Consider the following 13,465-nt stretch of genomic DNA (forward strand, 5'->3'; position numbering starts at 1 on the left):
AGATATGAATGAGCCTAAATCAGCATAAATAATCGGGGTACAAGGAAATTCCGATCCCATACCAGTTACTTTCTGCTTTGAATCCTGAAAATTTCAACTAATTTAGCCATCAGTCATTCACATCAGCCATATTGAGTATTCAATAACTTACAATTGGAGAAATCCATCAAATTCTATTGCATTGTTTCCTTACGCCATTAAAATCAGTTAAAAATAAGAATATAGAGGGCAAGTCTCAGAGATTAACATTTCTTCAAACGCTAAAAGTAAATTGCAATTAGAAGATCAGAAGATCAGTGCATGAAGATCTGGGCATAATGTTGAAAGAGGCCCGAGTAGGTATAACAAGGGGCGCAATTCTCCAAAAAAAGACTAAGTGGGAAACATGGTGCGGTTCTCCCCCACTTAGTCATTTTTTGTGGTGGGGCGGGGGGAGCAATGTCTGCACCTCGGGGCACAGTTTGTAAAGGGCATTATGATCTCAGATTAACCTTTATGGCCCTCACCACTGGCATCAAAGCCCCCTACCCCCTTTAATCGTTGGCATCATCTGAACCCCCTTCCCCAATTGCCAGTATCAAAAGCCCCAGCCCCTTGTGGGCTTGCCTAAAGGCCGTTGCCCCTTCAGACCCCACCTCTTCAGGCCCATCCCCTTCAGGCCCACCCCGTGACTTGTTGGTATTGCCAGGGTGCCACAGGAATTGCCAGGCCAGTGACCACCCGGGGGCTCCAATGGCCTCCAAGCCTCCCAATGTGGCCTTCATCCCTGGCCTCCATTAGTAAAGACCAGTAGTCATTCCTGCTGGCATCCCGTTGCATTGATGGATCAGTGAATACCGGGAACGGGTGAATCCAGCCAAAACCTGGAAATAAATATTTAAATAGAGATTTCAATATACTAATCAGGTTTATGTCCTTGCTGGGTGTGATTCAGATTACACTGCTGTGAGGAGCTGGACTCTCAAAGGGGGTTCCCCTGGATCAAATTGCATTTGGCCCCCTCACTCAGATCTCTGGCCACAAAGTGATTTTTGCTGGGGTGCGTGAGGCCCTCCACGGTACTTTCACATTTTATAACTGGGATTGGCCACTGTTTTGAGCAGGCATTGATTCCAACAGAGAGTTTGAAAAAGTTTATTTATTAGTCACAAGTAAGCTTACATTAACACTGCAATTAAGTTACTGTGAAAATCCCCTCATCGCCACACTCCAGTGCCTGTTTTGGTCAATGCACCTAACCAGCATGGCTTCCAGACCATGGAAGGAAACCAGCGCACCCAGAGCAAACCCAAGCAGATACAGGGAGAATGTGCAAACTTCTACACAGACAGTGACCCAAGGTGAGAATCAAACCTAGATCTCTGGTGCTGTGAAGCAGCCGTGCTGACCACTGTGCCACCATGCCACCCAATGGGTGGAAAGTAAATGATTTGATGGGTGGAAAATAAAGATCAAGGAAACTTGGGTGCATTATAACTATGTTCAGAACTAACTTACTTCTAGAATTCAATTACCTTTTAAGCCCATTTGTTTGTTTGTGCCCAGATCATGGTTATATCTAGTTGCAAATGACCACAGGCCATAATCTAGGCAGTACTTAAGGGAGCACTGTATTGCCAGAGGTGCATTGGTGTCCTAGCTGTACTGGAAAAACTTGACTAGGTGGTTAGCTGGCTTTGGAAAACTTGTCTTAAGCACTACAGACATGACAATGTTAGTGTCCCTTTCCTCCTTAATTAATTGCGCACTGGTACAGTAGAATCCTCTAGAGGAAGATAACTAGGAATCATCCACTCAGCATTTTGATTAAACATAACTATCTCTTGTACTTCCATGTTAGGCTCCATCTTAGTTGAGGATGAAGATGTTCAGGAAACTCTTCTCCTTTTAATTGCTTCTTTGTTGATCATTAGTTGGACAAATTGATCAATTGCAGAATTTATTGGCAGGGGTGCTATTGTTGCCTGCACATGTCTAGAGTGAACTTTGTGGTGACTGGTTACTGATTGTCAACCAAATAAAGTAGGGCTGAAGTTAAAGGTTGATCAATCTGGGTCAAGATGGCAGTCTTCCTTCCTTCACAGGCATTCGTGGATTAGATGAGATTTTACAACTCTGCTCACCATCAGATTTATTTACCACTATTTCACAGCTTTGCAGAGTGGGATTTCAACAAATGACTTCTCGGTTTCTAGTTCCATATTACAACCATTACACTATCAAGAAAGCAATTGTAATAATTAACTCTGTGACTTCAAATGAGATAAATCTCTGTTCAACAAAAATAGAATTTAAATTTCATTCACAGTTAATTCACTTCGGATTTTTTTTTCAAATTGGGCCATTTATTAAAATAACATCATTAAATCTGATTTTTAAAATTTCTCCCTTGTAGCTTCCTGTTTATGATTCATTGAATGAAACATTTCCTGTTTCCTGTGCAGATCTGAACCATCTCTGTCTTTTTTGAAAAAAAAAACCTCAGTTAAAAATAGTTGCTGATGAAGGTGTACAGATAGTATTGACTGGTTTCCTGTCCCGCACACAGTTCCACGCTGCAATTGGGTGAAAGGACTCCTCTTGGACTGTGAAGTGAATGTCTACACAAACCCTTGGAATTTTGCTCCTCATTATAAGAGAAACCCTTCCTCATCTGTCAGGTACAGAAATCACTTCCTATTGTTGGGGACAAAGCTTTGCCTCCCCCTTTTCACTTCTGCACAAATTGGGAGAGCAGATTTATCAGTAGCAGTAGTGTGCGAGCACTTTCAATGTACAATTATATAATGTGAAGACTTTCATTTGAAACCACACAGATCATGTATCGAGACAGTCTCTTGTATGGAAGCATTTTATAAGGCTTCACTTTTAAAGCTTGAAGTGCAAGCATTTCCTAAGATATTAGAGAATGTTAAAGTGAGGAGTTTGTTATACTTGGGGAAGACGCTAGGGGTAATAACCAGTGTGCTTGTTATGTACCTTAATATTGTAACTGAGTTCATGCTAATCTCTCCTGTTCGCTATTTCTAGAAAAATCTTAGATGTTTCTTTCATTATCATATTAATACTTTGCTACACGTGGAAAACTTACTTAATTATGTTTTGATGGATTTCCTGTTAACAAATGATTTTGTTTTATTTATTTTTGGGACTGGGTGTCACTGACTAGTTTATTGCCTATCACTATTGTGCTGGTCACGTCCCATGACTGAGTAGATTGCTCCATCACTTTCAGAATACAATTAAGCATCAACTATGTTGGTATGTGATTGGAATCACCAAAACAAATAAGAATATAAGTTTTACGACCCTAAAGGCTACTAGTGAACTAGTTTTTAATGAAAATCTGACAGCTCTACAGCCAATGTTATTCACACCAGAATTTTTCTTTTCACATTTCTCAATTTATTTAAAAGTGACTTCAAATTCTGAAACTGCCATGGTTGAATTTAATCATATAATCTGTCTGGGCCCCTCATGAATGACTCTGTAACATAACTCTAGGTGGTCCTGTGGTGCAGTGGATAGTGTCCCTGTCTCTGAGCCAGCGCTCCAGGTTTGAGACCCATCCTAGGATGGCCAAGGAAGGTGTATTCAGACCTGGCCAAGTAGATTAAATATCAATGTGCAAATCCTTTTGACAAATATCAATGACAGGTGCAAAGAATGGGAGGGATTCCTGGTCAGCTGTGAAAAGAAAGTTGGAGCCTCTATTATTACTGTTCATAGTTCCAGACTATAACATGCATGGAGAAGAAGATTTTGCCACAGCAACTTGCAATCCTTAAGTGAACTGTGACACACCACCAATTTAACTATTACATTACCATTACCATTATAGGCGATGAGATTTCTTGCACTGACAAATTTGGGAGTAGTTTGTAGTGCTTGTACTGTCAAATGCATGTCAATGTGGTGGCTTTCAGGATGCATGTCTTTGCGATTCCCAAGATTGGCCAAGGTTGATTGGAAGGTGGAAAGTGCCAGAGTTTATCCCATTATTGAATCAATGGACCTGTTAGTGGACAGCAGCATCCTTTCATACAAAGGGGAGAAGACCAGTTATAGTTCATGGACCTCTAATTGAGCACTCTAGTTCACAAACCATATCAGCAGTAAAATCACTGAACGTTATAAAGGAATGCATTGAACCTAAATTAGAAATGAAGGCGTAACAAACATGCAACTGCATATGCAGTAAGGATGACTTTAGAATATTAGAGTGAGGCTCTGATTGTCACTCAATCGTTCCTGGAATGTAGTTTTTATCAACTGGTAGAAATATGTTTAATAATTAAGATTTCCTTACATAGGATGGGTCCTCAATATTAATTCCTGATGGATTTTTGTATTGCCTGGCTACCTTAAATTAATAAAGACAATGAAATTTATGAAGTTAACATAAGGCTCAACAATTCCATCTCTTTGTGACAGAACACCGCCACCTTTCCCCTTCCTGCCATTTCCTCAATTCCTTATCTCTCCAGGAAGTACATCTAATTGCCTCATGAACCCATTTATGCTGCTCACTTCAATGACTTCTCAACTCATTGCACCAATCTCCTTTAGTGAAAAGATTTCACTTCAATTTCCTTTCTATTCCTCATTTCTAACATGTGTAACCTGCTATTTGAGTCCTTCACCATAAGAACATAAGAAATAGGATCAGTACTTCATCCAGTCCCTCAACTTCATTTAAAAACTTCACCTCCCCAGCATCCCTTGATTCCCTCAGCGCCGAAGTGGTCACAGCTTTAAATATATCCAATGGCTGAATACCGATAGCCCTCTGGGGTAGAAAATTTTAAGATTCGCCAATCTCTAGTGAGAAAATTTCAGCCCATCGTAGTCCTAAATAGTTGACTGCTTAATCCTGAGATTATGCCCCTTAGTTCTAGAATACCGATCCAGGTAAAAGAGCCTCTCAGCATCCATTCTTTAAGAATGTTATACATTCCAATGAGATCATATCTCATTCTCCTACACTTATATTGGTCAACTCTGCTTCATATCTCTGTCATCTTGGGAACTAACCCAGTGAATCTTTGTTGCACCCTCTCTGAGGCAAATATATCTTTCTTTGGGTAAAGAGAACAAAACTGTACTGAGTACACCAGGTGTGATTTCAAGAAGAGCTACATATTCACAGCAAGACTCCCTTACTTCTATATTCCAATTGATTTGCCATAAAGATTAACATACTATTTGCCTCCTTAATTGCCATACCTGCAAATTAACTTTCTGTTTTTCACATTTGGGTGCCTAAATGCCTCTGAACACCAACATTTAATATTCTCAGCAATTAAAAAGTTCAGTTTTTCTACTCGTCCTATCAAAATGAATAACCTCACATTTTCTTGCATTATATTTCATCTGCTACCTGTTTTCCCACTCACTTAACCCGTTGAAAACTCCTACACCATACCCATCTCCCACCGAGCTCTGTATTGACAGCCAACTTGGATAATTTATCTATGGTCCCCGCAACAATATAGATTGTAAACAGGCCCAAGCACCGATCTTTCAAGTAGTCTAATAGTTATACCCTGCCATCGGAAAATGACTAGTTTATTCCCCATCTCGTTTTTCTGTCCATTAACAAATTCGCAACTCAGTTTAATATATTACCACCAATCCCATGAGCCCTAATTTTGTATTCTAATTCCTTATGTGGCACCTTACCAAATACCTTCTGAAAATCCAAATATACTAGTTCACTGGTTCCACATTAGTCTCAAACTTAATATGAAATTGTTTCATATTATGATCACTCTTCCTAAGTCATTCCTTCACTATAAAATTACAAAATAATTCTGTTTCATTATGCACTACCAGATTTAAAATATCCTGTTCTGTGTGATTATTTGACTCAATTACATTTATTATTCCAGTCATATTTTTAAAAATGTTGCTACATTTTTGTTCTGCTGGTAGATCTTAAGTAATAAATGACAACTGTTTTATCCTACTTAACACAATAATGGATTGATGATTTATTTACAAGTTAAATTAACTAGGTTTACTGTCCTAACTTATTTAGAGGAATACAGTCTTGCCACACACTTTTGGAATCACAGATATTGTGGGGGTGGAGCTATTTTTAATGTTTTATTTTGTCCATGTAAAAATCTGAAGCCGTGTTACTGGCACCTAATATCTTTGATTATTCACATAAAGAATGATACTCAGCTCAGATAATTGGGATAATTGAACACCACCTTAAACATATTCTCCATCACACAGTAGCAGCAGTGTGTATCATTTACACTGCAGGAACTTTCCAAGCCTCCTTCAGCAGCTCCTTCCAAACCCCATGTAGTAGGGTAGTAAAGTTACATTTCCATCCAAAACCATTCATCATATTGCAAAGATTTAAGTTTAATTCAAGGGAGAGAGTTCCAAGGGAAACTATTGCAACTTTGATCGCCAAAATGAAGCAACTCTTGAAGCACTGCATCTTTGGAGTGACTTTAAATGATGTGCTGCGGGACAGATTCATCTGCTGAGTGAATAATGAGGCTATTCAACAGAAGTTGATAGCAGAGGCAGATATAAATTTTAAACAGGTTTTGGAGAAAGTGCTAGCAATGGAAAGTGCTGAAAAGGGTACTCTAGAGTTAGAAAGTACACAAAATGGCACTGTTCATCAGTTAGGGCAGGAACCTTGGTGGCACCAAAAAGAAAGATGTATTAGTGGAGTGGGAAGTAAATTCAGCCAAAATAAAACAAGATGAAGAAATCAATCAGCAAAGATTGAAGAAAATTGTGCCTGTTGTGGGGGTAACCATTCCCCTGAATCTTGAAAACAGCCTGAGTGTTTTTTTCTGTCACAGCAATGACTATTAAGGCATCAGTGCAAAAACAAGTCAAATTTATCCAGTGAAATAGAACATTATATGTACACAATGTGGAAGAAGCTAGCACCAATGAGTTAGATGTCCACTCCTGTTTAATGTGAAAGTGGGGTGGCATGGTGGTTAGCACTGCTGCCTCACAGCTCCAGCCTCAGACAGCCCCACGTTGGTGTGAGTTTCCTCTGGGTGCTCCAGTTTCCTCCCACAGTCTGAAAGATGTACTGTGTGGCAACTAGGGGATTTTCACAATAATGTAGTTGCAGTGTTGATGCAAATGTACTTGTGACAATAAATAAATAGTATTCCCATTAAGTAGAACATCACATGTATATAATGCGGAAGAAGCCAGCACAGTGATTTCGATGTTCACTCTCTGTTTAATGTGAAAGTGAGTAAGACAGCCCCCCTTACTGTAATGCTCCAGGTAAATGAATATTCTAGTAAGGTGGAAGTCGACAATGGGGCATTTTCTAATGTGATAGGTACACACACATTTTGATATCTGAGTGGAGCCCAGCCATTGAATTTAAAGAATATTGCAGCAAAGTTAACAACTTACAGGAGAAGCCATAAAAATAATCGGCTTGACAACAGTACCTGTAAACTATGGACAACAGTCTGCCCAACTCCGAATATAAACACTGTCGGCCAAAGGACAAAGCTTTCTGGGCCACAGTTGGCTTAAGGAAATCAAGTTAAATTGGACCAGGTGTGGGAAGAAAGGCTGCTTGAACTGATGAAGAAATATAAGAGTGTCTTCAGTGGCAAATTACGCAAGATAAAAGGCCTGCAGGTGAAGATCTATGTAAACACAGAGGCAACCTCTTGATTTTTTAGGGCAAGACTAGTACCACATGTCTTACAAGAAAAGGTGAATACTGAATGAAAGAGGCTGGAAGAACTGAGCATTATCCAGTTCATAGAATGGGCAACCTATAGTCCCTGTGTTGAACAAGACCATCTGCATTTGTGGGGACTACAAGTTAACAGTTAGTCAGGTTGGTAAGTTGGATAAATGTCCAATCCTGAAGATTGAAGACCTGTGTGCAAAGCTGGCTGGAAATCAATTTTATACAAAGCTGGATATGAGTCATGCATATCAGCAACCTGGATTTGGACGTTTCCTGATATTATATCATGGTAAACACAAGCACACATAGTATATGTGCGTACCCTTTGGTGTGGCATTAGAATTTGCTATTTTCCACAGGACAATGGAAAGTCTGTTGCAAGGTCTGTGACGAGTTATAGTATACCTTGATGATGTTCTTATAACTGAATCGACAGAAGCCGAACACCAAGCTAATTTAGGGTAGTGCTAAAGAGATGTCGAGAGGCTAGAGTTTATCTCAAGGGGAAATGTACTTCTCAAACAATTAAGGTAACCTACCTGGATACTGTGTAGATGCATAAGGTTTACACCCAATGGAAGACAAGGACAGAGCCATAAAGGAAGCACCAAGTCCCAAAAACACACCCGGGTTTATCATTTTTAAGAGTGGTGAATTACTATGAGCACTTTTTACCGAATTTGTCAATGTTATTGGCCCCCTTGCATATTCTGCTAAAGAAACATCAGCGTTGGTTTTGGAAGGTCCTCTAGAAAGAAACTTTCAACAGAGTAAAGCAATTGCTTCATTCTTTGAACTTGTTAATACATTTCAACCCATCTAAGAAATTGGTGTTAATCTGTGATGCCTCTCCATATGGTGTTGGTGCAGTGATGCCCTATGAGAAGGGTGAAGGATCTGAAAAGCCAATAGGATATGTCTTGAGGACCCGCTCAGAAGCCAAAAAAGGCTACTCTTAAATTGAGGAAGAAGGATTTTCAATAGTTTTTGGTGTCAAGAAATTCAACAAGTACTTGTACAGTCGGCACTTTACCAATGTTTCTGATCACAAGCTGCTTTTGGGCCTTTTTAAAGACAATTATTCCACTGATCACATTAGCAAGAATTCATAATTGAGTATTATCCATTCCGCCTCCGAATATGCCTTCAAGCACTGGTCTGGAACAAAACGAAGTGAATACAGATGCACTTACTCACCTATCTTAGCAAGTGGGTGTTGCACCTCCCCCAGCACCACAGGAAATTGTCAAGCCGTTAAATGTCTTCAGACACATTGCCAGTCTCGGCGAAATAGGTATCAGGTCAGGATCCACTACTGTCCAAAGTGATACTAATGGATTGGATTAATGGGCCAATTTCTGCATGAGATGAAACCATATTTTATATTAGAAGATGAGTTGAGTAGCCAAGATGTCATACTTTGGGAGCCAGTGTAGTTGACCCTGTACCAGGAAAAGAGTTGCTCCTGGTTGAATTGCACAATGCCCATCCAGGTATATCTAAGGTGAAGATGAAGGCCAGGAATTATGCCTGGTGGCTTGGCATTGATGCAATATTGAAATCCTAGTCAAGCATTATGAACAGTGCCAATTGCAATAAAGGTTGGGACAGCACGATGGCACAGTGGTCAGCACTGCTGCCACACAGTACCAGGGACCTAGGTTTGATTCCCGGCTTGGGTCACTATCTGTGGGAGTCTGCACATTCTCCCCGTGTCTGCGTGGGTTTCTTCCGGGTGCTCCGGTTTCCTCCCATGGACCAAAAGATATGCTGGTTGGGTGCAGTAGCCATGCTAAATTCCCCTTAGTGTGCCCAAACAGGTGCCAAAGTGCGACAACTAGGGGATTTCACAGTAACTTCATTGCTGTGCTAAAGTAAGCCTACTGGTGGCACTAATAAATAAACTTTTAAACTAAAGCTTGCTGCAGCCCCACTGCACCCTTGGGTGTGGCCTGGCTGGCCATGGGTATGAGTCCATATTGATCCATTCATGGCCTCAATGTTCCTGCTCATTGTCGATACACATTCAAAGTGGATGGAAGAGTTTGAGGTGAAATCTCCGACATCACATGCTACAGTTGAGAAATTGCGGCAATGCTTTTCCACCATGGAATACCTAAAGTCATAGACTGGAAATATACCCCACCCTCCACAGGAATCGGAGTGGCTGAGGGGCAGACAATAGGAAGATCCATTGACCTCGGGCAGGATTTTACAGTTTTGAGACAAGTGGGGCTGTAAAATCCTGCCCATAGTGTCTGATAATTGAACCTTATTCACAAATGCTGAGTTTCAGAACTTCACCACACTCAATGGTATCAAGCACATTAGGGCTGTGCCTCACCACCCAACATCCAATGGTCTAGCTGAACAAGCCATCCAAACCTTTAAGGCTGGCCTCAAGAAGAAGTCAGGAGGGACCCTGGAAACCAGAATCTCACGATTCTTTCTGGCCTGTAGGACCCTTTTCATATGCAATAATGGGAGTCCCACCAGCAGAGTTGTTAATGAACTGTTATCACAACACGCGATGGAGCCTTGTGTTTCCAAATTTGCTGGAAGGGGAGGGGGTGGTAGAGGCCAGCCAAAAGAGTTAGTAGACAAACCATGATGTAAGTTAATGGTTGTTTTCAATGGATGAAGCCATGTATGTGAGGAATTTTGGAAGTGGTTGAGTTAGGTCACTGTATCCAAAATTGGATCCCTGTTTATCAAGTGGATGTAGAAGACAGGACTCATCAGAAGCACAGAGACCATTTGAGAGAGCGAGAGTTGTCCCAGCAGTCCCAGTGCACCCATCAGATGCTACATTGCTATCTGGTAATGTTGTCGGTTATCTAAGCATTGAAGTACCTGGTTATCCTGCGGCAGACACAGCTCACATCACCATGGAAGTAAATAGAATTGAACTGCCTGTGTCTGAAAATGTACCTGTCAATGTGATTTTAGTTGACAGCAATCCTGTGGAAGTGCCCCAGATAGAGGAGTTACACCGTTCCACACGGATTTGGAAATCCCCTGGAAGACTTAATTTATAATTGACTAAATTCATGCGCTAAATGTTTAAATATTTTGGAGTGTGTAAATTTTACGGGGGCGCAGCAGATGTGGTGATTGTCCCTTTAAAGATCAATCTGCAGAGTAAGGGTCACAAGACCTGTTCAACGAATCAGGGAACTGGATGGGGGATCACCCTGGTGAGCTTGGGTTCCTGTTCTAGCATCTTCTTGCAAGCTTCTGTATAGCGCATGCCTGTAAATAAACATGTTGTTGTTTTTCCCTCAACTGGTGAACAAGGATTATTACAGAACAGATCTAGCAACACAAAACTGGGTGTCCACGAGGTATGGTGCAAAATTGCATTCAACCAGAATCTGCAGATTCATGGCCTGGAATATTCATCACTTTACCATTACCACCAAGCCAGGGAATCATTTCTGGTTCAATGGAGAGTGCAGGAGGGCATGCCAGGAGCATCACAAAGTGTGGCTAAATATTAGGTATCCATTTGGTGAAGCTACAACACAGGACTACTTGCATACCTAACAATACAAGCAGCAAGTGATAGACAGAATTAAATGATTCCACAACCAACGGATCAGATCTAAGCTTTGCAGTCCCACCACATCTAGCCGTGAATGTTAGCTGACAGTTACACAACTCACTGATGGAGAAGGCTACGTAAATATAGCTATCTTCAATGATGGGGGAGCCCAGCACATCAGTGCAAAGTGAAGGCTGATGCATTTGCTACCACCTTCAGCCAGAGGTGCCAAGTGGATGATCCTCATCACAGATGTCAGTCTTCAGCTGATTCAATTCATTCCATGTGATATCAAGCAATGACTGAAGGACTGGATTCTGAGCCCTGACAATATTCTTGGAGTAATACTCAAGACTTGTGCTCCAAAACTTACAGTGCCTCTTTTAAAGTTTAAAGTTTATTTATTAGTGCAACAAGTAGGCTTACATTAACATTGCAATGAAGTTACTGTGAAAATCCCCTTGATGCCACACTAACCAGCACATCCGGAGAAACCCACGCAGACACGGGAGAACATGCAGATTCTGCACACAGACAGTGATCCAAGTTGGGAATTGAACCCAGGCCCCTGGTGCTATGAGGCAGCAGTGCTAACCATGCTGCCCATCCTTCACTGGCAAATACCCAGCAATATAGAAATCTGCCAAGGTATGTCCTGTATACAAAATGCAGGACAAAACAACCTGGTCAATTTCCATCCCATCAGTCCACTCTCAATCATGAGTAAAGGATGGGGGATGCCATCAACAGTGTTGTCAAGTGGCACTTGCTTAGCAATAACTTACTCACTGATGCACATTATGTGTTCTGTCAGGACTATTCAGCTCCTTATCTTATTATAGCCTTGGTTCAAACATGGGCTAAAGAGCTGAATTTCAGAGGTGAGGCGAAAAATGACTGTCCTTGGCAACTGGAGTTTCCCCTCCAAGTCACTCACCATCCTAAAATAAACTGCCATTCCTTCACTGTCACTGGGTCAAAATCCTGAAACTCCCTTTCTAACGGCACTGTGGTTTTACTTACATCTCATGGTCTGCAACAGTTCACGAAAGCAGCTCGCCATTACTTTCTCAAGGACAGTTAGGAGTCGGCAATAAATGCTGGCCTAGCCAGTAATGTCCACATCTCATAAATTATTTTTTAAAAAATCCTGCCAGCCTCTGGGTTTGCTATCTTCAGGTGACACCTCCTTAAACCCCTTTAATGCACAATCTCACCCCAAAGCTGAGAGCAAAGATCTCACACACTGCTTTATCTATAAGATTCAGTTCCCAGTTGTTAATGGTATAATAATTGCATTGGAAAGGTATTGTTTAATTAAGCACTTTAAGCACCTATAAAAAGGGACCTTCTGAGCTCCATGAGCACTGCAGTGATTGGGGTGTTTGATTAACCTTTCTTTTAATCATGTTTTGGTTTTTTTAAAGTTTTCTTTGTGATTTGTTTTTGTTTGATGTGGTACCCCTTTAATGAACAGCTCTTTTAATTTGTCCCTTAGTTTGTTTGATTTAAGCTAATTAGTTAAGCTTTTTGCTCAAAAAAAGTATAAATAGAGGGCAACTGAGGTATGGGAGGAGAACTGAAACTGAACAAAGTCAATAAACTCTGTCAATAAAGTAAAACACTATCTTAGTTTCAACTTCACCAGTCGGCTGGATCCCATTAACACAGTTCCCTATTAACAAGCTACCTCCCAATTCAACCATCACTCATCACTTTCCATCCTGTCCACCCCATAGCTATCATTTCCATTAGCTAACCTATCTCCTATTCCTGAGGTCTCATTTTTAACCTGCACCAAAACAGGATGGCACAAACATTTAGTCCAGAGCTGAACAACCATATCATATTCATCCTGAAGGCCATTTGCATCTATCTGTGCAATGTTAGCTACTTCACCATACTGCCACTAACATCTTTATTCATCCCATTGTCATTGTTATTTCTCCAATGTCCTGATTATCAACTTCTGATCTTCACCCTTCAAATTGCCACTTGCTGTGTTTTGTCTCACATTAAGTCCTATTTGTACATCACTTTTGCTGAAATACATTGGTTTTCTGTCCCCAATTATACCTTCATATCTTTCTCTGCATTTGCACCTATCTTCCACAATTTCTTCAAGATTTAAAAGAATAACTTTTATCAATTGCAAATAAGAAAAAAGACCATGATATTCTATAAACCTTAACAGCTAGACACTGTTCCAATGAAAT

General features: G+C 40.7%; 1 protein-coding gene across 1 annotated transcript in view; it reads left to right on the top strand.

Moving 5' to 3' along the window:
* Positions 1-2,518: 2,518 nt before the first annotated feature.
* Positions 2,519-13,465, top strand: part of LOC145344456 (circularly permutated Ras protein 1-like) — a 64,100-nt gene continuing 53,153 nt past the window's right edge. The window contains exon 1 of the mRNA XM_080191596.1: positions 2,519-2,660. The gene's annotated coding sequence lies outside the window, so the exon portion shown is untranslated. The remainder of the gene's footprint in view (positions 2,661-13,465) is intronic.

The sequence above is a fragment of the Carcharhinus amblyrhynchos genome, chromosome 6, assembly GCF_965287045.1.
Source record: "Carcharhinus amblyrhynchos chromosome 6, sCarAmb.v2.hapA, whole genome shotgun sequence".
In the NCBI taxonomy this organism is placed as follows: Eukaryota; Metazoa; Chordata; class Chondrichthyes; order Carcharhiniformes; family Carcharhinidae; genus Carcharhinus; species Carcharhinus amblyrhynchos.